This window comes from Atractosteus spatula, chromosome 10 (assembly GCF_055471065.1).
Source record: "Atractosteus spatula isolate fAtrSpa1 chromosome 10, fAtrSpa1.hap1, whole genome shotgun sequence".
Classification (NCBI taxonomy): Eukaryota; Metazoa; Chordata; class Actinopteri; order Semionotiformes; family Lepisosteidae; genus Atractosteus; species Atractosteus spatula.
The window spans coordinates 12,261,693-12,286,369 of NC_142715.1; the positions used below are offsets into that span (position 1 = coordinate 12,261,693).

Sequence of the window (24,677 nt, forward strand, 5' to 3'; positions counted from 1 at the left end):
TGAGACGGTACACTGGTGGTTCCCAGGGGAAAACAGGGTTATTGAGCCATTGGGTATTCTGAGAATAAATTGGGTGGGTGAATGTAACCGTGCGGTAAAGTAAAACAGTCCTCTTAGATGAAGCGCTACAGATGCAGCCCCTGAAAGTGTATAAGACTTACATTTATAGTACTGCTGACACAAATGGAGCCTCTACATCAGACCGAAATAGCGATGTGTTCGCTTAATTGTGTGTAGTATCTCCTCATGAAACTGTCTCATTCATCAGTGGAAATAGAAGCCATTACAATACGATACATGTTCACCTTCAACCCCGCAGCTGTTGGACGTGCTTGTTTTTGGAATATTTGCAATGAGTACCGAATTAAGAGTTAGGTGTCTTTACTGGTATCTTTTAAACTGTGAGGGACATTCGGTTATATACAAACGGGACAGAGACACAGTAATAATCCTATATTAATGTGTCCTGCATTTTAATTTACTGATCAGATAAATTGAAATGTTCTGATTCAGAGCCCCTGCAGTTTGTGCTAATTATAACCACAATGCCCCTGTGTCCTGAGCACCACACTGAGCACACGTTAAGCTGGGCTCTGACTTTGCTCAGCACGACTGCTTGTTGCAGTTGAGCTCAGAGCTGGAGATGATCTCCATATTCTACTGCACTAACTAGTCCGAAACTTAGTACACAGTACACACTTTCTAAATGAAGTCAGGTTGTTAAAAAATTTCAATCAGCGCCCTGTCACAGAAACGTAACCCGGTCACTCGCGCGACAAGCGAGGTTACTCAGCACTGTACTAACGAGGAGCGCTTGTCCGCAGCTGAGGGTGAGCTCAGTTTACTGTCAGCAGACATTTCCTCTTTTCCAAAGACGTTTTCGACTTCTCTCAGCTTTTTAAAGACGGTCATAAACGCTCATGAAGTAATTAATGTCAGTTTGAAGTCTGTCTCTGTTGCCTCGGCTCTTGATGAAGAAAAGCCGTGCGTGGGAGACTCCCTCTCTAAAGAAGTTTGCCGTCACCCTGCAAGAGAGAAGAGCCATCAATCACCGAGGCAACCACTGAGACAATTAACATTAAACACGTGAAATGCGAGATGTTGTGATTTTTTCCCACTTAAAGCTTCTATCGTTTCTACTCTAACGAGAAAAAGAGTACTTATTAGAAGTACGATTTGAACAAACGTCTCCAGAGGAAACTGCGACCTGAACGCCTTAGACCATCAGCCATCTTGCCTTTAGTTCTTATAATGAATTATGTATTTTATTTCTTTCTCCTCGTTGCTCATGGAATAATGTAATTAGAGAAATTTCTTTTTTCATGAGGAAAACCAGCACAAGCAAATGTAAAGTTTAGAGCAGCGCTCAATAAAAACGATCAGAAACGAAAGCGCTTATTTTGCGGATCAGTATATTCCGATACCGCTGGTTCTGCAGAAGAAATAAGAAAAGCCGGACTCCTAACACTGTGTTGCCATTAAGGCTACTTTTTGAACGTGATTATTAGAGACCTGTTGAATCTCCACCGGGGTTTCTTGAGAGATCGTTCAGCGAGCCAGTAATAAAAAACTACTTCGCTCAATCTCTGCTGTCACTATAAACTCGGACGTGATGTTCCGCAGATGTGCAGTGTGTGCTTTTCCTCTTGTTGTATTCAAGAGTACTCGCTGTGTGAGCTCCTCACTGCGTTTCCTTTACTTTTCCTGTGATTATCTACGTGGAGTGCGGTGACAAAATAGTCTTGAACATTTTCGGTTTGTGAAAGGAAACACTAAAGAAAATACAAGTGATGAACTTTTAAAATATCAACAGTACAGCTAGAAGAGTGGAAGACAAAATACGAATTATAATTAAATCCACAATACACTTAAGGAAAACACAAACGCCCGAACAGGGACTTGAACCCTGGACCCTCAGATTAAAAGTCTGATGCTCTACCGACTGAGCTATCCGGGCTCTGGAAAACAAACGGCCCTGTCGGGATCCTCGTAAGTCACATGTCTCTTCTTGTGCCGAAGCGCAGTCATACCTGACCCGTCTGGAATGACCACTGACAGACTTTATCCAGAAGCGACGGCACCTCACCCAGTAGAATGAATGAGAAATACAGCATGATATGGGGAGGTAAGGGGCTCCCACAATTAATCTTTCCTCACATTACTGATTTTTTCAATAGCATTTTGACCTTTTTTCACATTCAGATTTTTTCGCATTTAATAAGATCTTTTAATCAACAACATTAAGAAAGAAAACAAATGGAACATTTTTTGGAACAACAATTAAAAAAAAACTTTCAATGCCTTGGTTCTATAACTGTGCACACCCTTTATTAAGGAAGTTGTAACTATGCTGAGATTTAAAGAGCATTTCTGTAGAGAAAACAAAACATTTTTTCTGCCTTGATGTTAAGCTCAGGGAGCCTGCCTTTTAGAAATTCTATCTCTAAACACCTTGTGCAGCCTCCTGAGAGACTAACAAATATTGTTTTGAGAAATTGGCTCACACACCGGAAGGCACTAACGTTTCTCTTCGTTAGAGTATGTGAATAACTGTTTAACCCAAAATGTTTGGAGTTGTGATTTTGTTAAAATTAAATAAATAGTCTATCACCAGCACGAAATTATTATGAAAGTAAGATTTTTTTTAATATCATAAACTGTGAGACATGAAGAGAATTTACACGTCGTATCCTTCGCTTTGTCTCTTAAATTAAGCGTTCGGGATTCAAACCTGTGTTCGGACTGTTGTGTTTCTTGAATTTCTTATAATCATCAAATGTCGTTGTTTAGTCCATCAGTGTTTTTCTCGGTTGTACAATGGAATTCGCGCAGTTTTCAGCTCAGTGCGGAGTCCAGAGGGAGGACTCGCTCGCTGAATGATCTCTCAAGAAATCCCGGGTGAGATTCAAAAGGTGTCTTCTTCAACAGCCACGACACGTCTGAAGACCTCTGGATTTCCTGAAGATGGCATAAAATTAGTTCAAATCATTTGGTAGTTAACAGAACTAAATGCTTTAGAGGTACATTTAAAACAGCAGAGCAACACCATAGCACTTCGAGAGTGCCTGAATTTAATTGTGTAAACTCGGTGGTACACCAGGACGTGCATTGAAGTGAAAGCAGGATGCGCTGCGACATGCACTGTGCAGATCCCGCCACACCTAAGAGGTGATAGGGTCTGTTCGATGCACAAAGAACGCTTTGAAAAGCGTAAAAAGCAAGGTATTCCGAGTTGGTCGTTTGTGTTTTCTGTTCAGACGCAAAATGCTGAAATGATCTCTCGGCTCCTCGGTTGTCATTTCTGCTCCGTAAAGGAATCACAGCACGTGTTGGCTTTCAGCACGGTGGGTCGGGACACGATGCTGGGGGCCGGAGAGAGCGATGTCTTCCTCGTTAGTATAGTGGTGAGTATCCCCACCTGTCACGCGGGAGACCGGGATACATCAGGACGCGCATTGAAGTGAAGGTAGGAAGCGCTGCGACATGCACTGTGCAGATCCCGCCACACTAAGAGGTGAGTGGGTCTGTTCGATCACAGCGCTAGGGGAATCCCCAAACAGTGTGCGTGGCGACAAAAGAAGCCAGTCCGTTTCCACCCGGTTTCAAACCAGGTACCTTTCACATGTGAGGCGAACGTGATAACCACTACACTATGGAAACAGTGGGATACTGTGCCCAGTGGCCCAGTGCTGAGCTTCGCCAATGCGATTCAGCTGCTTCCAGTGCCTTTATTGGAGTGCACTGATGGACCGTGCTCTCTCTCCAGAGACCAGCCCGCCTGTCATGGATGGAGCAGGAAAGGCGGCACCACATTCTACAGCCCTCTCCACGCAATCGATGTTATCGGGCTACTGGAGTGGAGAAAATCTCCTCTCCAGAAAGTGCAAATATCATCTTGGAGAGTATAAATCCTATTGCCGAAGGTCAGCACTGTCTATCAGAGTAACCCTCCCACCTCCTGCAGGTTTCCGAGCTGTAGCAATGATCGGTTCGTCTCACACGCGAGAAGTCTTCGGTTGGAAACAAGCGCCGTCTCTTCTCGCACGTTTTGCACATGTTCGAGTGGTTTTAATGCGGCTCCTTCGTACACGGTGCTGATCTTTTGGAAAGCAGGAGGCAAAACTGACATGTTCCCATACCAGGAGACGAACACGGGCGGCCTGGGTGAAAACCAGGAATCCTAACCGCTAGACCATATGGGAGCATGCAGTCACCCTATTCCGGGCATCATGCAAGCAAACTATATAAATATGAGAAAACACGCAAGAGAGTTGACACTCAGAGTGTCGAAGGGTCGATGTATACTGGGGCTCAGTTGAAATGCAACGTCAGGACTTTTCTGAATTATGTCACACGAAGAGAGCACAGCCTTTTCCGCCCTGCTACATGCATCTCGGTAACTCGCCGTGATCGTATAGTAGTCAGTACTTTGCGTTGTGGCCACAACAACTCTGGTTTGAATCCGGGTCGTGGCAGAATAGGGGCGTCTGCTTTTACTACTTGCACGAATGAAGGCCAAAAAAAAGCTAATCGATGTGAACGAACGGCGCTTTACAGAAGAGTACTGCCTAACTGGATTGTTGATGAACGACAGAAGCCACTCTGACCTCTTCTCTGTTTTCTTCAATGACTTACTAAGGATCTTCTTCACATTCGCCCATCCAGGGGAAGCCAGTTACACCAAAGCAAACGCAGGAAAGTGCATTTCAAGCAGAGACCAGAAGGGACCAGTTTACACCGAGAGTGGTCGGAGTATGGAACAATGCACCCAGCCCCGTTGCTGGAGCCGATTCTTGATGAGATCTTGGGCTCACTAAGAGGCCCCCGCTGGATGCTAATCTTTCTGTTGTTCTTGCAGGTCCTGCGCTGCTTTTGAGCCGACAAAGCTCGTCTTGGTCTGTCGGCACAGCCCAATTGCAAATGATCGGCTCCGCGTACAGAAGGAACGTGCGTTTGGCGCAAGAGTGCATGAAGGCACCGGAAATACATTGGGAACAAAAGACCGGTCGCTCAAGACCTCTGTGAAGTACAGGAGCATGCAAAAAGAGGCTGTTTCCACCCAGTCTCGAACCAGGGACCTCTCGCGTGTTAGGCAAACGTGATACCCTCGACACTACGGAAACCTGCAGGGGGAGGCTGCTGGTGTCTCACTTGCGTTTCGGGCTAAGAAAGGGAAGCGTCACTTTAGGAAGGGGGCGCTGGAGAGAGGAACAAAGGGCGCAATGAAACAAAATGCCGAAACCCGGGATCGAACCAGGGACCTCATAATCTTCAGTCTAACGCTGTCCCAACTGACCTTTTTTCGGCTGCGCGTGCAGCCCACAGCCACCTGCTCCAGCCTTCCTGTGTTGCGGCATGAGCACACCAAGAGGAGCGGGAGAGTGTTGCGGGAACGTCACTCAGAAGGAAAGCCACCCAGCTGCGCCCTCTGAGCTCTGTCCAGCGCAACTTCCTCGCATGGACTCCTGCCTGCGACGGGCAGGAAACAATTAGCAAGAACAGAGCAGCACCCCATGGGTGTCTCATGACCACACCTTAGGTTGTGACACGTGCAGGTGTGAGGGGTTGCCGGGCCACTTTGGACCAGAGCTTGGGCGGAGGGGGGGCGGGAAAGCAGACAAAGAGGTGACACCTCAAGGTCTGCACGATCACAGCTCTCCGCCGCCCCAGGCTTCCGCTCGACAAGCTACTGGACACACCTGTCCCTCCTCACACAGATCGTGGAAAAGCCCCCGAGTGGACACGATGCACAGACAGAGCACGGGGAGCCGCCGCCTGCGACATGGCTCCAGGCAGGACTCCACTCCGCACCTAGTGATACATGCAAGAAATCTGTAAACGAAGATGTAATTACAATAAAATTGGCAATTAACAGAAAACCACAATTTGTATAATATTATTCCTCGATATCGATGATCAGTTGAAGGATTTGAAGAAACTATCAAAGAAACAGCAGCAATAGCAGTAGATTTTGGTTTTGAACCCATCTTTACACCTCAATAATCCATTTGTCATCGAAAAAAGGAAAAGACAGGCATGTTTTGAGTTTCATAATGATTCTATTCTCGATCGAAAAGAAAAGTATAAATTTGATTGCTTCAGTAGAATTCTGGGTTTTCTTACGAAAATTCTACGAAGTATTGTTAGGGTCTATATTTAGCGTTTGGTAGCGATAACACTGCTGATACTGATTGAGTAGAAATCTACGATGTATTGACCGCTTAATCTGAAGCGAGAAGTCCTAGAACGCCGCCTATGAAGTGTTAGGATTCATCCCAGGAAATACTCTTTGTTTTCCACCCAAAATGCTGCTATTGTATTACACATTATGTGAACATTACCAGTTTTGGTAGCTCCTGGGTGTGATTTGAACTGAAACTATAACAAAATTATTTAAGATGAACCATGTCCAAAAATTGTAAATCAGGACTAATATTAATATCAACTGAAATAACTACAGAAGAAAAGATTTAACCGAAATATTAAGAAGACTATACAAGCCTAAAAAGTAGAACAATTCAATTCATATAACTTTTGTTTTTTATTTTTTGAGAAATGGGGTCACACACCTGAAAACACTAACATTTCTCTCTGTTAAGTATGTGAATAACAGTTTAACCCAAAATGTTTGTAATTGTGATTTTGTTAAAATGCAATAAATCGTCTATCAGCAGTAAGAAATTATTAAGAAAGTAAGAAATTGTTTTATTTCACAAACTGTAAGACGTGAAGAGAGTTTACAGTTCGTATCCTTTACTTTGTCTCTTAACTTAAGCGTTCAGGATCCAAGCCCGTGTGTGGATGGTTGTGTTTCTTGAATCTCTTGTAATCATCAAAAGTCATTGTTTAGTCCTTCAGTTTTTTCTCGAGTTGTACCATGGATATTTCATACGATCCATACTTTTCATGCTCTTTTGAATTTTCCTTCACTTATGGAAAAAGTTCAAGGTGTTCTTGTCGCTGTGCTCCACATCTAGACGCAAGCACTTGCAACAGTACATGACATGCAGTGAGGAGTTCGTGCAGCTTTCAGCTCAGTGCGGAGTGCAGAAGGAGGACTCACTCGCTGAACGATCTCTCTAGAAATCCCGGGTGAGATTCAACAGATGGCTTCTTCAACAGCCACGACAAGTCTGAAGACTTTCTCTGAATTTCCTGAATATGACGTTAAATTAGTTCAAATAATTTGGTAGTTAACACAACTAAATGCTTTGGATGTATATTTAAAACAGCAGAGCAAGACTTCAGGCACTTCGAGTATGCATTAAGTTAATTGTGTAAACCTGGATCTATATGAAGAATAAGAGTTCTCTTCTTCACAATATCGTTTTATATTTGTTTATTGAATATATCAATTGAGTATATCTGTTTTATTTTTGAATGGTATGGGACTGTACACTGGTGGTTACCAGGGGAAAACGGGGTTATTGAGCCATTTGACATTCAGAGATTATATGTTGTGTGGGCGAATGTAATCGTGTGCGAAAGTAAAAAAAATCCACTTAGATGATCAAAGAATAAATTGGGTGGGTGAATGTAACTGTGCTCTAACAATCCTCTTAGCGTTACAGATGCAGCCCCTGAAAGTGTGTTCGACTTACCTGTATAGCACTGCTGACACAAATGTAGCCTCTACATCAGACAGAAAAGGCAATGTGTTCGCTTAATCGTGTGAAGGATCTCCTTGTGAATCTGTCTCATTCATCAATGGAAATAGAAGCCATTAGAATACGATACATGTTCACCTTCAACCCCGCAGCTGCCGGACGTGCTTGTTTTGGGACTATTTGCAATGAGTATCACATTAGTAGATATGTGTCCTTAAAAATGTAAGGTACATTCAGTTATATACAAACGGGACAGAGACAAACTAATAATCCTATTTTAACGTGTCCTGCATTTTAACTTACTGAACAGATAAATTTAAATGTTCTGATTCAGAGCCCCTGCAGTTCGTCCAAATTAGAACCACAACAATACTCCTGAGTCCTGAACACCACACTAGCACACGTTCAGCTGGGCTCTGACTTTGTTCAACACGACGTCTTGTTGCGGTTGAGCTCAGAGCTGGAGATGATCTCCATATTCTACCACACTAACTAGTCCTAAACATAGTACACGGTACACACTTTTTTAAAAACAATTCAAAATATTACACAAAGGTTGTAAAGCACACTCTGAATCGATCAGAATATTTGATTTCCGCGATCCGTTTAGGCAACAACAGGCAACGTGGTGCTTCTCCAGCAAAGCATTTCTCACTTTTGTGAACTACTGGTGCTTTTAACAGACCAACCTATGCAGCTTGTCAGGATGGCCGAGTGGTCTAAGGCGCCAGACTCAAGGACTCCTGTCTTTCCATTGCTTGGGTGTTCTGGTCTCTGAATAGAGGCGTGGGTTCAAATCCCACTCCTGACAGCTAGTACCTTTTCCCTGTCTTGCATTTTTCCCGTCTTGTTGTGCTCGCTGACACTGACAGGAAGAGGAAAATGGAGAAACCGGTTTGGGGGCACATGATCTGCAGGGAAATCCTTCGTGAACACTTACACATTATTAGCAGAAAGGCTAATAGGCTTCGATTTCTGCCTTAAGAACTGTTTGGGCTGCCTGTAATCGAGTAAAGATTTAAGGCCAAGCTATGCATTCAAAGGTGAAAGACCGAAATATAAATCCAGAAGAAGATTTATTAAAACATATTGTTTTCCTTGCGGTTTCTCCTTTATTTAATTAAATGTGGCATTGTGAAATCAACCTGTAGCCCTGCATACCCTGCATACCTCGTGATGCACCCTACTGATAGTGCTCTTTCCTTTATAGCATTTATTCCTTTCCTCTCCTACCAGCCTTTACAAGCCACCCAGTTTTCTCTGAGCCAGTGTGAGGTATGAGGCAGTCGAGGCTAATGCAGCCGAGCGCTCTAAAGAGCTGGATTAAAGCTTCATTCTCGTTGGGGGCGTGGGTTGAAATCCCACTGCTGCTAAATATCTCCAACTACAGTATCTCTGTGTTAAGAAGCACTTGTTTTTTTTTGTTGTTATTTCCCTGCAGTTTAAACCAATTTCAGACCAATAAATTAAACAACCACGCTGTTCTTACGGCACAAAATTGTCTGGCAAAAAATAACATGACACCTCCTTTAAAACACACATTTTCTGTGGAGGGAACAGGATAACTCGTGCCATTCAACCTTAGAGCGTGATGTCATTTTCTCATGCTCATTTTTAGATGCTTGTGATCAAATCTATGATCCTTATGAGTGCGCTCACCCTCCATTAAGGTAGCACACATATAACGTGCCACATTTTTAGAGAATTGCATTAAATACAGGTCAGAAGAACGCGACAAAATGTCCGCTAGGCAGTTCAGCGATGTCAATGGTGTTCTCTGTTGTTTAGGTGTAGAGTGCCAGCTATTGAAACCAGGAACCACACAGTTTCAGGCGTCAAAAAGACTTTCCTAAAACCCTAATCCTCTCCTTGCTCTGATGATGGCATTCAGATATTTCCTGCAACAAAGCCAGGATACGGTCTTCAACAACACAAGTGAAAAGCTTGTTCCCTACCCCTGCAATCCTTTTCAAAGAAGGACTATGTGTGCTCAGTGTTAAATGCACTGTTCATTACTAAAAATAATGATAAACTTTACTTTATATAGTGCCTTTAAAGGTGGCTTCTCAAAGCACTTTGCAGAATGACAACAATAAAATAAAAAATACACAAGATAAGCAGGATGAGGATACACAGCTAGAGGTAGATGGTGGTACTAAATACAGTAGGAGCAAAGGGGTAAAGAATAGTTAATTAAAGGCTCTTCTAAAGAAGAAGGTTCTGAGTCTGGATTTGAAGGAGTTTAGAGAAGGTGATTCTCTGATATCCTTGGGGATATAGTTCCAGAGCTTGGGGGAATAAGTGGAGATGGCCGTGTCACCCGTAGAGTGTAGACGAGCTTGGGGCACAGATAGGAGACCAGAATTAGAAGAGTGAAGGTTGGGACGTTGGGGAGTAGGGCAATAACAGCTCAGACAGGTACTGAGGTGCCAAGCCATGGAGAGCCTTATAGGTGAGCATGAGGGTTTTGAAGTCAACTTGACAGGAAGCCAGTGCAAGGACTACAGGATAGGAATAATGTGATCACTGGCTAGGTCCAGTGCTAATTTCTCCCTTGTGGCTGCTGATTCATTTTTGACTGTCAACTCAGAAGAAGTCCTCTATTTTACTTAATCAACACCAATCCCTAGAGGATTTCAAAAGGCTGAATCAAAATGACATGTTATTCTGGTGGGACTCAAACCCACAACCTTTGAATGACTTCATTCTATGAACACCTAGATGGCGCCGTGTTAGTGGCAGCCTGCTACAGCAGCTCTGTGTCTTTTTGTTGTCTTTTTGTTTCTTTCAGTTAGTTTATGCTAGTGTGTTAGTGTTTTTTCTTTATACCTTTGCCGGCAACTAGATTTGCGATCACAACATGATGGATACTAGGAAGCTGAGATACTTTTTCTTGTTTTTTCTGATACTCGGACCTCTGTTTCTATCGGGTTGCAATGCCGATAGCTACAGAGGCATTGTCTACATGCGGGACCAGCTGATCGCGCTAGCGCGTCTGGCTCTACTCACTGGAGAGAAGCCATCGGTGCCGGAGGAGCTGAGGAGGAGAAGCTGAGGCTGTAGGGCTGGTGCAATGCGAAAGGTGAAGAGAAGGAGATTTAAACCCTACCTTCCTTCGATCATCTTGGGAAATGTGAGGTCCTTAGCGAACAAGATGGACGAACTGGGAGCATTGGTGAGGAGCCAGAGGGAGTATCGTGAATGCAGTATCATGTGTTTCACCGAGACGTGGCTGCAGGAACTTATTCCAGACTCGAACGTTACCATCGACGGCTTTCAGACGGTGCGGGCGGACAGAAACACTGAAAGCAGTAAGAGGAAAGGAGGGGGGCTCGCGGTGCTTGTCAACAACAGATGGTGTAATCCTGGACATACTTAAGGAGCACGTCTGTAACCCGGACATCGAACTGGTAGCCATAGGACTGCGTCCATACTATCTGCCGCAGGAGTTTACATGCGCCATCTTTGTTGTTGTTTACATTCCACCTACGGCAAACGCAGAGGTAGCGTGTGACGTCATAAACACAGTCACAGCCAGGCTACAAACAAAGCACCCTAGCACTTTTATAGCTATTTCAGGGGACTTAAACCACGTATCTATTACTACCACTTTGCCTACTTTCCACCGGTTTGTTAAGTGCCCGACCAGAGAAAACAAAACACTGGACTTGTTATATGTCAATGCTAAGGATGCATATAGTTCCACAGCCCTTCCCCCCCTTGGCAGATCAGATTACAACCTTGTCTTGCTTACACCACTATACACGCCAACATTGTCCAGCGCCAACCTGCGACCATGAGGACTGTGAGGAGATGGTCTCAGGAGGCTATGGAGGATCTACGTGGTGCTTTGGAGGCTACCGACTGGGATGTGCTGTGCGAACGACATGGGGACGACATAGACAGCATGGTGGACTGTGTCACTGTCTACATTAACTTCTGCGTAGACAACACCATCCCCACCAAAGACGTAAGTAGTATAAAGCGACACCTTTCATCAAACTTTTGACAGGTACCATGCCCCCTTTTCCAGCCAATGGGAGTCAGCGGTGGTTGGATGTCCCGCCCCCTTGCTAGCCAATGACGTGTTGTTATGTGTGCATGTCCCGCCCCCTCAGGACCCAATGGTGTGTCGTTAAGGGTCGGAACTCCCGCCTTCCCCCCCGGCTGGTCGGTCCAGAGCCTCAGGGTCCCAAAGCCCCAAGGCGGTGCATCCCTCACTTTAGGTGTGTGAAAGTGTGGTTTGGAAGGGGACCATGTCTGCAGCGGGGTTGAGTGCACTCTATTATAACCCTAGGGAATCGGGTAGTTACGGCGGCGTGGGGAGTCTGGTGAGGGCCACGAGATCCCGGGATGCTTATACGCTGCACAAGCTGTGTCTCAAAAGCATCAGAGTTGTAAGCGCACACACACACACACACACACACACACACACACACACACACACACTGCGTAAAGTCTCATGGAAAGAACTCGCAGGACAAACACCATGTGAAATGTGAACCGCTTTATTTCAACAGTGGGTTTTCAAACACAGAAACAGCACAGCAGCACTTTTTACACAAGTTACAGACTCCAGTTTGCAAGTATGTGAAATGTGAACCGCTTTATTTCAACAGTGGGTTTTCAAACACAGAAAACAGTGCAGCATCACTTTTTACACAAGTTACAGACTCCAGTTTGCAAGTATGTGAAATGTGAACCGCTTTATTTCAACAGTGGGTTTTCAAACACAGAAACAGCGCAGCATCACTTTTTACACAAGTTACAGACTCCAGTTTGCAAGTATGTGAAATGTGAACCGCTTTATTTCAACAGTGGGTTTTCAAACACAGAAAACAGTGCAGCATCACTTTTTACACAAGTTACAGACTCCGGTTTGCAAGTATGTGAAATGTGAACCGCTTTATTTCAACAGTGGGTTTTCAAACGCAGAAACAGCGCAGCATCACTTTTTACACAAGTTACAGACTCCAGTTTGCAAGTATGTGAAATGTGAACCGCTTTATTTCAACAGTGGGTTTTCAAACACAGAAAACAGTGCAGCATCACTTTTTACACAAGTTACAGACTCCAGTTTGCAAGTATGTGAAATGTGAACCGCTTTATTTCAACAGTGGGTTTTCAAACACAGAAACAGCGCAGCATCACTTTTTACACAAGTTACAGACTCCAGTTTGCAAGTATGTGAAATGTGAACCGCTTTATTTCAACAGTGGGTGTTTCAAACACTGAAACAAAGCAGCACACACGCGTTACCGGCTCCTGTTTGCATTCAACAATTAAATGTTGGTGCGGAAAATTAGTTCGGTACACGTAACCACCACCCCAACATTGCTGAGAAACTTTGAGGCATCTGTAAAAGCATTCATAACCCCCTTCCGCTCCCCATGTCTAAAGTCATGCGAACCACACTGGGCGATCCGATCTAGCAGTGCAAAAAAATTTGCCTGCGTAATCAGCGGGATGGTGTTACCACAGGTTCTGTGCAAAACACGCTGTATTTTGGAATACACACTGTAGAACCCCCCAGGCTTCCGTTTCTGATCTGAAAACATCAGATCTGCAATAATTTCACTCAAGTTCTTGACATACACATCTATCTCTTTAACAAATTTAAGGACATTAGCATTCGACTCTTTGTTTTGCATATCAAGCTTTGTAGAGAAGTGTGTAAAGCACTCTTAGGAAGAATTCAGATGTATACATTCGAAATTCTTCATTCTTTGGACGATGGCACACCCGGGTCTGTAAAACAGAGTGAAAGCTGTATTCACATTTTACATAGATCTTTTTTTTTGCATCTGTAAAAATAAGAATAGTGTTTCTTTTGCAACGCATCAAAAGTCACGTCTACTAATTTTTCATCCAGCTGTTCAAGTATGGTGTGTACATGCTCGTATGGGGAGCGATCCTCAATTATGTTTTTCAGCAACTGTTTTATGCCCCACTCAGTGTCATTTGTAATGGTGTACGAACACAGACACCTGGCGGTGTACAGAACAGCCGATAATATTCGGGCTAAACTGAGAGACTTATAAATTTGTAAAGCGGCAAACGTCACATCTTCAAACCCATCTGTGTAGCCGACAGACAGGCATGTGTGACCCCGCTGCCCGGGATGGTCAATCAAACAGGCCGGGCAGTCATCAACCAGGATCCCCTTTAAACAGTGTTTGAAGATGCAATAAACTACTGCTTTCACAATCTGGGCCATAACATCGGGCTCATTAGGGACATCGTTAACTAAACCTGGTTGGGCATCAGCTTTATTAATATTTGGCCGAACACACAAGCATAGACATGAAACATTCAGTTGTGCCGGTAGTCTGAAGATTGACCCGTCCACATCCTCTTTATTCTATTAAAGGAAAAAGAAAATGAAGGCTTAACAAAATAGACATGCTTTGTACCTAAAATATCGAGCATTTAACGCACTTTTGAGCTAAGGTTTTTCGTTAATATTTATCATTTGTAGCGAGGTATCATCGTTAACACCCGGCAGTTCTTCAATATCTGGTACCCCATCTGAACTCACACGCCCGCCGCTGTCACACGTCGCAGAGGGCGGGGTCGGGTTTTGCTAAAAAGAAGACCAAGTATTAAAATGACATACGCTAAGCGCCGATACAAGAATTCCACGATCAGAAAAAATATTTTAGCCGCCTACCTCTTCACTTTGTAGAGTAGCGGACCCCGTTGTTTCTCCACACAAAGAAGCCATCTTCGCAGCTCCCAACAAGGGGCGGTGTCTGACAGCTCCAGGGACGCGCTGCGACCCTCTCAGGCCGGAGCGTTTAAGAATATGCGCCAATAGTGTAACCACGCCTACATAACACAAGACATTTTTCAATTGGCTGTGTTGCTTTAGAACGACCCCCCCCCCCCCGCCATTGTTTTATCGAGAGCGAAAAGTATTCACTTATCAGTTTATAAGTTTTAAACTTTAAAAGTATTAACACACAACGCAAACACACATGATGTATTTGCCCAGAAAATAAATTTTAAACACATTATTACATTATTTTAAAGTTTTTAAAATAATGTAATAAGACACAGCTTATTTTTGATAACACATTCGCAACAGCTTTTTTCGAAAGTTTGAAATAAATTTCCACACACCGCAAGCGTAAAAGTCTTTAAGGTATTAACAGGCAACAAATGATGGGGTGTTGTTCTTTATACTTTAACGGGTTGATCTTAAAGTTTTAAAATCACGTATTAGAGATATTTTGGAGATGTGAGGTGGTGGAGGGGTCACGGTACTTAAAAGCTCTGGAATGCAGCTATGAAATTTAGACACCGTTGTATGCCTTAAAATAATATAGATTTTAACATTGTAACGGTCTAAAACGTTTTCTAAAATGTTTCTTAAAATAATTTCTACAGACCAGTACGTGCACCCCCAACGATACCTAAGATTAATGGTTTTATGGGGGGCCATGTGTGTTTCTTAGAAGAGAATGTTTATCGGATTGAGTATAAGTACTCAATCGGTTTAACAGGCGAAGTTTTGGCTGGATTCCAATTCCTACAGTCTCACGTTATCGCCTAACTCGTCAGAATGGATCACGCCGATCAATTACAACAGTCTGAAGATAGTCTATTTACAGACTTAACACTGTTCGACTTGATAGACGAAGACGAGGATTCCACGAATTTCAGCGGTATGTATATCTGGCTTATTGTGAGACAATTACAACGTCACGGTGCATGTCTCGTGTTAGCTATAGTTACAAAACGTTGTATAATATTTGTATACTAGGCAATATTGAATGATTATAATGGAATTACCGGGGAGTTGTTCCGTAATGTGGTCGTGACTGTGTGTATCCATTCATTTCCATTAGCCCCGAAAACCACAGCTGTAAAAAGACCAGTTACGGCGCAGCACAACACTGGTGAGTAATTACGACAATGTTTTGAATAACGCTTTACAACCATGTGAGTCTTAAAGACACAGGGGTATATACTCCACACCAGAACTCGAATGTGTCTATTCCGCAGACGCGGGCGAAGGGACAAGTCGCTACACATTTAAAAAACCTCGTTTGGGGTTTACAATACCACCGCAAAACCTTGTGGAGACACATGCAGATGTTCACGTCATACCAGAGGGTGCGGGGCATATTATCAGATCGCCTGAGAGAAGAGGTCGGTATTATATAAAACATTATTTTAGCATGGCCATTTAAACGTGTCTATAATAAAAATCCCCACCGTTTTTCTATTTTTTGGTAATTTGCGATGTTGAGTTCTTTCACTAATGGTATTTTCCCACTCCGTGCAGACCCCGAACCTTCAAAAAATAAACTGCGACGAGCCAACACGTTAACTGGGTCAACGAGCTCAAAACGTCTGAAATCAACAAGCAAAGGTTAATATAATTTAAGCGTGGTCAAGATGTGTTATGATCCACTTACGGTAAACGTTACTTCTTTTGTTAGGATGTTAATTCGCTGAAAGATCCTACTTTGCGTAGTTTTCTGTTTGGGAGTGTTAAAAAACCTTATTTTAAAACTGCTTAGCTTTTAAAGTTAAAAGCGACTGGTCTGTGCGAGGGTCTATAGGCCGTTAACCACGCCGCTTGACCCAGGAGCGCCACCACAGCCGTAAAGGAAACCGGTGTAACAACATGTCCGGGTAACTTGTTCCATTCACCCGCAGCCCTTTGTGTAAGGATGCGCCACATGTGTGGCGTTTTTATCATAGTTATCGTAGTTTTCTGATTTTGACAGTTTAGATTTCATTGATTGTTGTGTTGAAAAGTCTTTTATTTTTATCACAGTGTAGTTTTCAGATTTTGAGATGTGGAGCACTGGCGTGGTAATAAAAAGTCTTATTTTTTCACACAGCAGCTGTATCGACGCGCGGCGAAACAAATGTGGCGGAAACGTCGCACCCTAAGGTGGTGACTGCATCGAAGACGGCTGTTAAGACGCTGACCAAAGCCAGACGTGTCAAGCCTGCGGAGAGAAATCATAACGCGCCTAAAGACTTGGTGTTGGGTGATGTGCTAGGTTCAGTGCGCTGTATTACACAGTCACTATCAACGGCGATCACTAATGAGGTGTCCAAAAAACGAGCTTTAGAGCGTCTAAGAGTGGTTTTAGCCGGTGTACAGACCTTGTTTCCAAAACAGATCCAGGTTTTCACCGCTAACCTCTTAGATATAATTTCTACAGAAGATGCCCCTCTAAGCTCAGGATTTCAGACCATGATGATGATATTTCATGCTTCATTGGTGCAAATCCCCGGTGATAAATGACTAAGCATGCGGTCTAAAAAGGGTTTAAAAGACCGACCGCTTGCCACCATCAAGCGTTTGTACATAAATAAAAGAATTAAACCGGCAAAAGCATGTTTGTTGCGTCGTCAAAGATTCAGAGAGAGGCATCAGATTTCCCAAGGGTCGCCCGAACGACGCAATGAAAATGCAGTGGTAGAAAATAACTTAATGCCCGAGGGTGTTGTAGCAGAACAGGATGGCGGTAACCGAGAACCGGTTGTACTGAACGATCTGAATCAGGTTGGTGGCGGTGCAGGGGCGAATAGAGACCCCTTAGTTTTCCTGGAGCGTATACGTAGTTATAACAGGTCTTATAATAATTTTAGAGCAACAGAGCACCATGAAGAATTCCGTTTTGTTAATCTCGACAGAATAGCCCCGCTGTGCATGGTGCAGTCCAGAGAATATTGGATGAACTTTCTCCAAACATCGGGGCGAATGATTTTGTACAGCTGCGTTTGACTGCGGGTGGTTTTAACAAACCCTTGTTCTCACGCAGGAGACACCCCGGAGAATTAAATCCTGCCGATTTTTTAAGCCACATCTCAGACCTCTTACAGAGCCACACAGAAGTTCTCACCGATGACCAGCCTCCGATTAGTGGTGACGATCGTTCAGAATATGCAGGGGGGTGCCCGCCGAAGATTTAAATCCGTTCTGTACAGCCGGGTAATTGCTCGGAAAAAAGCGCACCTTATCGACTTACATTACACGGGCGGTAATCTGTGTTTCGCCGGGAGTGTGTACGGTTTGTTGAATGAAGGTTGTACCGATGGGGAAATGTTACAGGGCGCTAAACGAATGCACAAAGAGTTGGGTTTTCCAGAGAATCAGAAAATTCGTTTGTCAGACATTACCGCTTTTGAAAAACACTTAAAGGTGGTCATTAAAATTTTGTACCACGACCAGGGTGATTGGAAATATTTTACAACGGGGCCCACACCACCAAATTCTAAAATACTTTTTGTTCTACTGCATGAAGAGCATTTTTACGGGGTTTTAAATATTAAAGCTTTTGTGGGGGCGGCATATTTTTGCACTAACTGCCATGCGGCGTATAGCCACAAGAACGCACACGCCTGTGTTAAAGCTTGTAAAACCTGTTTAGATCCCCAGTGTTGCGAAATTGATGCAGAATTTCTGAATTGCCCGGCCTGTAAGCTCTTTTGTCGTAGCTCTCGATGTTTGGCGAGACACTTGCGGAATGCGGCGACGGGTGTTAGTAAGTGTGAGCGCGGGTCTTTTGTGAGAAATGTGGGGTTTATAACCTCGCAAGTCAAAAATGTAAAGAGAAACTGTGCTTGCGTTGTAACAACGTGATCGACACCCCTGACACATTTGTGCTACATAACGCCTTTGGACAACCCCAAAATTTCAAACAAGTACATTTTTTTCGACTTTGAATGCATGCAAGAAACGGGGACACACATACCAAATTACGTCCACGCCCTTCATATTGACAATAAACGAAGCTGGGAATTTTATGGTGAAACTTGTCTAAAGGATTTTGTGTGTAAATTTATCGATAGACGTTTCAAAAACCATACGTTCATATCGCACAATGGCAAGGGATATGACAATTACCTAGTAATCAGACAGTTGTTAGATGAAAAGATGGACGTTGAACTAATTAATCAGGGTGGTAAGATAATGTGCATGACTGTAAAAGCTCTGAACATCAGATTTATCGATTCTTTAAACTTTCTACCTATGAAATTAAGCAAACTGCCGGCAGCCATGGGGTTCCCCGGGTGTAAGGGTCATTTTCCACACTTGATGAACACTTCAGAAAACCAAAATTATGTCGGCCCGATGCTGCCGCCAGAACTTTACGGCGTTAACTACATGCTGCCGAGCGAGAAAGCCTAGTTCTTGGTTTGGTATGAAGAATGCAAGGGAAGTGTGTTTAACTTACAGAGAGAGTTGAAACGTTACTGCCAGTTGGATGTGGCAATTCTAAGAGAAGGCTGTGTCAGGTTTCGGCACGAGGTCAAGAATATGACCAGACAGACACGCGTGACTGAGTCAGGGGCCGCCTGCGTTGTGTGCATCGACCCCTTTCAGTTTGTGACCGTCGCTAGTGTCTGCATGGCCATGTTCAGACTTACGTTTTTACAGGAAGAGACGATAGTGTTGCTACCCCATGACGATTACCACCGCCAGCAAAAACGATTTTCTACACCCAGCATTCAGTGGCTTATGTACATCGAACACACAGAGCCCGTTAAAATCCAACACGCGTTAACCACGGCCGGTGAGTTCAGGGTTGGTCCATATTTTCTGGATGGTTATGCTGTAATTGACGGAGTGCAGACAGCCTTTGAGTTCAATGGTTGCTTTTTTCACGGTTGAAGCGTTTGTTATTGTGAAAACGATTTTAATCCGCTGACAAACACTACTTTTGGTTGGTTGTACAGAAAGACGATGGTGAAAATTAATTTTCTCAAAATGAGAGGTTTTAACGTGCGTATTTTGTGGGAGTACGAGTTCAGAGACATGCTAGTTGAAAATGGTGACTTGGGTAAATTTCTAACAGCGGCGCAGTTACCAGAGCCTCTGCAACCGCGCGATTCGCTTTTTGGGGTGAGAACAAATGCTATTTGTTTGCATTACACAGCGCAGCCGGGTGAAAAAATTCATTACTATGATTTCACCAGTCTGTATCCGTTTGTGAACAAAACTAAAAAATACCCACTGGGGCACCCCCGAATAATTTATTACAACTTTGGAGATTTAAAACTGTATTTCGGTTTAGCGAAGGTGAAAGTTTACCCACCCAGACGTTTGTACTTTCCAGTTCTTACAACCAAAATTGACAAAAAACTGTTTTTCACACTGTGTCGTACGTGTGTTGAAACAAAACAGACCACTCCCTGCGAGCACAGTGATGAAGATCGCGCCTTGACTGGTGTCTGGTGCACCCCTGAATTGCAGATGGTCTTAGATCTGGGGTATAGAGTGTGTAAAATTTACTAAATTTGGCATTTCGAAAAGGCCTCACACGATCTTTTTTCCCCGACTACATCAAACTGCATCTGAAAGGGAAACAGGAAGCTTCGGGGTTTCCAGAGTGGTGTACAGATGTCGCGAAACAACAAAGATATATCAGCGAATATTATGAAAAAGAGGGTGTCCGGCTGGACCCCGGCAACATTAAAAAGAATCCGGCCAAAATACAGCTTTCAAAAATTGCCAGTTTGTGGGGCAAGTATGGGCAAAGAGACAATTTACCACAGACCACCATTGTGAGAAACCCCGATGAATTGTTCAGGTACTTATTTACGGCATATCATGAGGTGTCAGCCTGTGAGTTTATCGATGAAGACACAGCCTGTGTTACGTGGAAACACACTAAACACCAGTATACGGGCCATTCAAACACTAACATTTTCATCGCTAGCTTTACAACCGCCTATGCCCGCTTGGAGTTATACAATCTGCTAAATGCTTTGCAAGGCCGCTGTCTGTACCACGACACAGATTCCGTTATCTTCGTGAGCCGGGAGGGTGAGTGGAATCCGGAACTGGGTGACTACTTGGGTGAGCTGACCAGCGAAATCGATGCTGGTCAACACATCACCGAGTTTGTATCAACAGGACCCAAGTCGTACGGGTACAAACTGTCTGGAGGGAAAGCCTGTTTAAAGGTAAAAGGCATTACGCTCAATGTGAACAATTGTGAAAAAGTTAACTTTGAGAGTTTGCGGGACTTGGTTTTTGACTATGGCGTTAACCCTTATGCAGAGTGCCGGGAATTTAAACACATTTCTATTCAACAGCCGATGATCGTGCGTGTTAAAAAGGATTGGCGCATTGAGACCCGGACCTTAAAGAAAACCCAGAAGGTGGTGTACGACAAGCGGGTGCTGCAAGAAAATTTGACATCGTTGCCCTACGGATATTAACACGATGGATGTCAGGTTAAAACACCCGTTTTCATGCATTTTGTCCGGACCCTCGAATTGCAGGTAAGGGTTATTTTATAAAACAGCTCTTGGAGAACGGTGATACCGTTACGACTCGTAAACCCGAAAACACAGTCTGGTGTTACAGCTGCTGGCAACCTCTATACGCTGAGTTGCTTGTGAAATTTCCATACATTCAGTTTATAGAAGGGCTACCGACGTCGTTTTCCGACGACCAGCTACTGCCGCCGGGTAGAGTAAATTTGATTATAGTTGATGATTTGATGGAGTCTGCGTGTGAAAATAATGAGATAGAAAAAGAAAAAGCTTTTGTCAAGGCCGGAAAAGTAGAACCATCGCGTTAAATACAAAGTACATGGTGCTGTTTAAAAACCCTAGAGATAAACTACAGATTACAACCCTGTCCCGGCAGATGTACCCCGGTAAAGCCAAATTTTTTTGGAAGCGTTAGATGACGCTACTAAAAAACCTTTCGGTTACTTGTTGGTGGATTTAAATGCCGACACCCCAGATGACTATCGCTTGCGAACAGGTCTTTTACCCCCAGATGTACCCGCGGCTTATGTATTTAAAGAATCTAAAAGTCGGTGATCTCGCAACCACAGACTCAGTCGAAAAAACACGTTCGGGGCGTCGTCATGTCTTCACGCGTTCGGAGAAACCTGACTCTCTTACATTTTCTGGTAAAAGCCGCCCCCAAGCAGTGGAAAGCGGGGCTACAAATGATCTTGTACAGGCCATAGCTGAAATCGCCTTGAATACCTTGAAAGGGAACATACCGTTATCTGCTAAGCAGTTTGGGACCCTGAAGAGAAAGCGTAAGCTTATAAAGACTTTGAGTCGAAAGGGTCTTTCTCTTAAAAGAAAGAGACTCTTGGTGAACCAGTCCGGCGGTTTTATCGGGACCCTGTTGAGTATTGCAGTACCATTGATTACGGGGCTTCTACAACGTTAATATTGGAGCACGCTGAAAAAATGTACCTGGTACCTCAGAAACAGCTCGATCGACTCCGAGAGCGGTCTGGGTTCGAAAGCGATGTAAGAAAAATAACAACCCGTCGGTTGGATGATGAAATGCGAGACATTCTTCAGAACTCGCATCTGGCCGAATATGAAAAAGTGAAATTGTACAGTCAGGTGTTACAACGGTATTTGACATTAGTACGCCAGGAGACTTCCGAAAAGGGGACTTTAACTGTTGTACTACCGGAAAATGCACCCGCCGAGCTATCACGCACGTTAGCACAACCGCTGACATCGAGCGACGCTGACTTTGGGTATATTTTGGACAGTGTGTCTCAGCGGTTCCGGAGAAATGCCAAGATATTGTTAAAGACCATGGCCCGCAATGAACCATTAATAGCCTGGAATGAAAAAGGGGAATTTGTGTACAAGGGGGCACCCGTTGAGGGCTCTCACATGATTGATCTTGTCAGGGCTCTCACGCAGCAGCAAGCAGTTGCGGTCGGTAAGAAGCCAAAAGGTTGGGATGTGTTCATGGAGCCTATGGCAGAAATCAACGTGCCGGGCACCTTGCTAGCCAACGATGGTAACCGAGAGCTACTTGAAAAACTCAAGGCTGCCCCGCCGGGGTGTGCAGCGTCGGTCAAAACTTTAAAACAACCGGTAGAGTTGTCGACGGTCGACCCGGTCTCTAAGATAACCGCTGAAAGGAGACGATCATTAATACCTAGGCCCACATGGTTGTCTTTGTAACATTTTTTCTCTGGGTATGTGTGTTTGTGTTAAATGACTTGAAATGTATATTAAAAAGCGTGCGCAATATGTTTAAAAATGCTTTGTCTGTAACATGTATTAAAAAAAGCTTGAGCGCTATAACAGCGAATGTATAATAAAAATATTGTGTTGATTTTCATTCATGTTTTGTGTTCTTTTTAAATAATAACCACACTGACGTCGAAATGGTTCGATTTCATTTTTATTTTAGACGATCGATTAACATTTATGACATGTTTTAAATTGTCGTAAACACCCGCATAATTGAACATTCGTATTTTCAAAGGGCTTGAATGGGTACAGGGGTCTCCGTCTCACACGACGTCGGTTTTTCAGAAACATTTCCACCATGCGGTCATTCTGGATTGCATTCGTAGAATAAAGTTCTAAAATGTTTCTAAAAGATAAACCTTTACATCTATGGTATAGAAAAAAGACGCAATGTAGACCGCAGGTCACTGCAAAAGAATCTTGCAATTGTCTGTTGTTGTAAAATATGGAGTTAGCATTTCTGTTTAAGAAATCAATAATGTTCTTGGGAAAGAAAAAAGGCTTCGGGTGAAAATCCGTAGGAGTCGAAAAATTCTGTGCCCTCGTCGTCGGATAAGTAAATAGCCAGCCAGTGTTCACCCGGGCAGTCGTGTGGGTGAGTATTAACTATTAAACTCAGAGGGCGCCGCGCCAGTCTCTCGCGAGGTAGGGCATCACTGGGGAACACGCCTAGAAAACTGTCTCGGGTGTAGCAGTCTCGGGTTAGAATGTCTTCCAGCTGTTTGGTGCTCATCTTTATGTTCAGGTTGTGTGGCCTCCCGTGCTTTTTAGCTGAAGTCGTAAATGACTTGACGTCTCATATCAAGCTCTGTCACGTTGTCGAACAGCGCATACACAACCATGTTAACTGTAGTGGGTAGCGGTAGCGCGAAGAGTATTTCAGCTCTCAGATTACCCATTTTGATAAGTGAATAATGCCCTGTGCACTCGTCGTCGGGGCTGAGGTTGAAAGCGAACAATGTGTAACCGCGTGCGTACTCCTCACGGTCCACCAGAAGTGGTTTGTCTTTCAGACGCTTCCCGGATGTTACCACCAGATTAAAATATTCACGGACGCAATGTCCATTCTGGAAGTCTGGTTGAAGCGGTTTAGTGGGGATTTGTTCATTTCGCGTAGAGAGCCAGAAAGTTAATGTTGTAGTGTTTAAAATTGAAGGGGTTTTGTGTAAAACTGCCGCTGAATGCCGCGTTGTCCACAAACCCCAAAATTACCACTTTGGGTAACTGTCCGAGAAAGAGGTTTTCTTGGTTACACACACGGCTCCCTGCAGGCAGACTGAAGACTTTCATCTGTAAGCGGTCTATGGGGTATTTAGCGTTGGCCGTCAGGAGTGCTTCGGCGTGTCCCAGTCTGACCCCGGGTGACACTCTGACTCTTTTCACAAACAAAGATGCAGAGAATACGCTCAGTTTGTGTTCTCTGACGTTGTTCATTAAGCAGAAAGCATCTCTGTTGCGCGTGAGTTTTATTTTCAGGTCTACGCCATTCAGTAGTAGTTTGTCCTGAAAAAACAGGTCTGCGTGAATGTGACCCAGGAGCTCCAGTTTTCGTTTTTGCGTCGTGTATGATGCTCTTTTTCGGAACCCCTGATTGGGACCATCCAAAATTGTGGACTCGTGTTCCCTGGCTGTGTCTTTGTAAAAGAGCCCTGTTAAATACTGCATCTTCAGCGTCTATTCACTGTAGTTCAGGACAGACTCTATAAAGGCTCTGTAAGAATAGCAGTTGTTACTCTGGCTGATCAATCGGTCTCCTACAGTGATGTCAACCTGGCTGAAGATGGCTGCGATGGGGTAATTCACCAGACTCACACGGGCTGCCGCATCAATGTCCCGACCGTCTGCTTCCATTATTTTACAGGTCAAATAGAGCAGGGCGTTGTTTAAATCTAAATAATCTTCTCCGTTGCCTGCGACGTAGAACTCCAGAGGTGCGTTTTCTGTTAGGGCCGTGAGGGGTGGAACTTCTATGTAAAAGCTTTTCTCGATGCTTGTTTGGGTAGGCGCTAATTGAAGTATGTCCAGCTCCGACTTGGCGCATTCTGCAGACCTGCCGTGAACAAAAGC

At 44.0% G+C, this 24,677-nt stretch overlaps 2 non-coding genes across 2 annotated transcripts; one reads left to right on the forward strand and one right to left on the reverse strand.

Moving 5' to 3' along the window:
• Positions 1-1,884: 1,884 nt before the first annotated feature.
• trnak-uuu (transfer RNA lysine (anticodon UUU)) lies at positions 1,885-1,957 on the reverse strand. The gene has a single exon. It is a non-coding gene; the product is annotated as a tRNA-Lys (tRNA).
• Positions 1,958-8,307: 6,350 nt separating this feature from the next.
• trnal-caa (transfer RNA leucine (anticodon CAA)) lies at positions 8,308-8,418 on the forward strand. Its single transcript has 2 exons — positions 8,308-8,345; positions 8,373-8,418. It is a non-coding gene; the product is annotated as a tRNA-Leu (tRNA).
• Positions 8,419-24,677: the final 16,259 nt, after the last annotated feature.